The sequence below is a fragment of the Gossypium arboreum genome, chromosome 10 (assembly GCF_025698485.1).
Source record: "Gossypium arboreum isolate Shixiya-1 chromosome 10, ASM2569848v2, whole genome shotgun sequence".
In the NCBI taxonomy this organism is placed as follows: domain Eukaryota; kingdom Viridiplantae; phylum Streptophyta; class Magnoliopsida; order Malvales; family Malvaceae; genus Gossypium; species Gossypium arboreum.
Window position 1 is genome coordinate 4389045 of NC_069079.1, and position 2973 is coordinate 4392017.

The 2973-nt window shown below is 28.5% G+C and overlaps 1 long non-coding RNA gene across 1 annotated transcript; it reads right to left on the bottom strand.

Annotated features, from left to right (window-relative positions):
* Positions 1 to 339: 339 nt before the first annotated feature.
* Positions 340 to 2402, bottom strand: LOC128282573 (uncharacterized). The gene is made up of 3 exons (XR_008272897.1): positions 2145 to 2402; positions 1814 to 1894; positions 340 to 682 (listed from the first exon to the last, which is right to left on the bottom strand). It is a non-coding gene; the product is annotated as an uncharacterized LOC128282573 (long non-coding RNA).
* Positions 2403 to 2973: the final 571 nt, after the last annotated feature.

The window sequence follows — 2973 nt, forward strand, 5'->3', positions numbered from 1 at the left end:
GTGTTGATTTATGGTTAAAATACGCCTTCGATTCATATATTTGGTAAAGTTTGAGACCTACTATGTGTAATTTTATGTGTAGATTTCTGAGTCCCTTCACGTGCAATTGTTATAGGTTAGTTTTAGTTTAGTCAATTTGTTGGTTTTAGTCTGAATTGTATCAGTTTGTGATTTTATGGTTTGATTCTGTAATATGATTACTCAGACTCTCTGTCTGTAATAATTTGATACTTGTGGTTACTAAAACTTGTATTTAGATTTTAATTACTTGTTACATTTAAAAATAATAATAATTTATTTCTGAAATTGGTATGCTGAAATCAATTTAACGATAACAAATTTTGATTTCAACAATTTGATTAAAAATTTTAAACCGAAAAAGTAAAACACTTTTAATTGTTTAAATATACAAACTATATCTCAAACTTTATTAAGTTTAGGGACTAATAGTATAATTTAAGGAAATAACGTGATATACTGAACTTACAAGATGGACATAGTGTAATCAACGTACAATAAAGAAAAGAAAATCAGAAGGTAAAGGACGAATCCTGACCATTGGTTTTAAGGAAAGGTGGGACCCTATGAGTTTGTGATTGAGACTTGACCTTCCATCACTGTTCACCCTTTCTCATCGGTTCTTGTCATCCCCGTACGGTAGAGAAGCGGCACACGTAATTAACTGCCCCACGCGGCTTTTTTTTTTAATTTATTAAATCTATTATTATTATACCAACTTCTAAAAAGATAAAATTACAGAACAGTTGGGGGGAAAGGAAGTGGCACAAATTGTAAAATGGACCCAACTTGAAAATGAAATGAGGTGGGGGCCTTTTTTAAAATTTGATAAAAACAAGAGGATGAAAATGAAATATCATTGTCAAAATTTTTTTCACTGAACTTCTTATTCTTCTTTGTTTGATTTGCTTTTTCTTATATGAATTTTTTGCTTGGTTCATGTGTTTTGTTTCCTTATGATTTATCGGTTATGAACATGTTTGATTGTCAAATTATGGGCATGGATGTATAAAATAAAATCCACATGGACTAATTTTTATTTTATTTTGATTCTAATTTATCTACAAGATTTTCAAACTATATAAATGATAATAATTTTTAATATTAATGTGTCCTTCATAGGTTCCAATTATTAAAAAATTATTAAAATATGCTCCAAGACTTTATACTCTTGAACATTTAGAATTTAGTCCATTTATTATTAGTTTCAGAAATTTGGTCTTTTATTTTTCATACTTCAAAATTTAAATCTAATTATTAAAAATCGTTAAAATTATTATGTTAAATTCACTAACGTTATATTTAAAAAATATTCACTTGGTATCCATGTAACATAAAGTTGACGTTATAATAAACTAGAATTTGATAGAATAATTTTAATAATTTGACTTACTTTCTTAAAATTAAAAAGTAAAAAGATTAAATTCCTTAATATAAAAATAAGAGAACTATATTCTCAGTGTACAACTTGTAAGTATTATGGGATGGATGTTTCTCTTTGTTCTACCATTAATTTTTTAAAACTTTTGGGTAAACTACATAAAATTTCATCTAATTTCAAAAGTTTTATTTTAGGCATGTGAAATTATTTTTTAAATTTTAATTTTCCACTTAATTTAAGTAAAATAAAAAGAAATTATCATTTTCGTTCCCATGTTTTAAAATAAATAAGGTTTAGCCCTAAAAATTGGGGGACATTTGCATCGGTGAAGAGAATAAATTGGGAAGGGAAACGAAGGAAAACAAGAAGGAAATGGAAGATAAATGTGGTTCTTCAATTCAGTTATCTTGTTACCTATTCCCATCAAATCAAAGTGGAAAGCATTGATTCCCTCTCTTCCCGAAGCAGTGCAAGAGTCACCATGGCTGCTCATTCCTACAAATGAATAAAAACTCGTAATGTTTTGTGCCTATTGTGTTGTTTTCTTAAATATGGCACACACACAAAATGCATTAATAGAGAAATACGGCATTTTAATTTTTTGATTTGTACAAACACATTAAATTAACAAAACTTGAACGGAATCCCAAATCTTAAAAATCCAAGGCAACGAAATATTATGGCTTAAGCTCTTTGTCTTGTAAATCCTTCTAGCAAGCTGAATATCTTTGGGCATAATCGTAACCTTTATTTTGGCATGAATAGAATAGAGATTAGTATCCTTGAAAAGCCCCACTAGGTACGCCTCCGTCGCTTCTTGGAGGACAGCAATGGCGCTGCTTCCAAACCTCAAAATGGTCTTGAAATCCTTAGCGATCTTCCTCACCAACCTCTGAAATGAGAGCTTTTGGATCAACAGCTCCGTGCTCTTCTGATACTTTCTAATTCCTTAAACCAGAGAAAAGGAGCTCAACAATGCAAATGTCCCCAATTTTTAGGGTTAAATCGCACTTATATTAAAAGATTGAAGACTAAAATAATAATTTTTTATTTTACTTAAATTATATGAAAAATTAAAATTTTAGAAACAATTTGACGTCATACTTCTGTTTATAATTCTAACACTATGTAACATAAGTGTTTAAATTACATTTTTTTAATATATTAACAATTTCAATAAAAATCAATTATTACAAATATAAAAAAATATATTTAATTTAACTAAAATTAACTAACTCAATTAATTAATTTATCCGTACAAATCTTCACAATATAAAACTTACAATAAACCATCTACGAATTTTTTATTCAAATTTATCTATATTTATGATTCAATACAATACCACTCATTTAACTCCATCGGTACCATCATTCTAACCATGCATCGGTAAAAAGTAATTTTCATAAAAGTTACAGTAAGAAATCAAGAAAGAAAGAGAAGCTAGCATCATCATAAATTACCAGAGAGAAAGAGGTAAAATATTTGGGCTGACCCACATCAACCATTATCATCCCTTTTGATTGATGTTTCAATTAATGATCATTTGGCAGCAACTTCCCAACCGCTTTGAAAA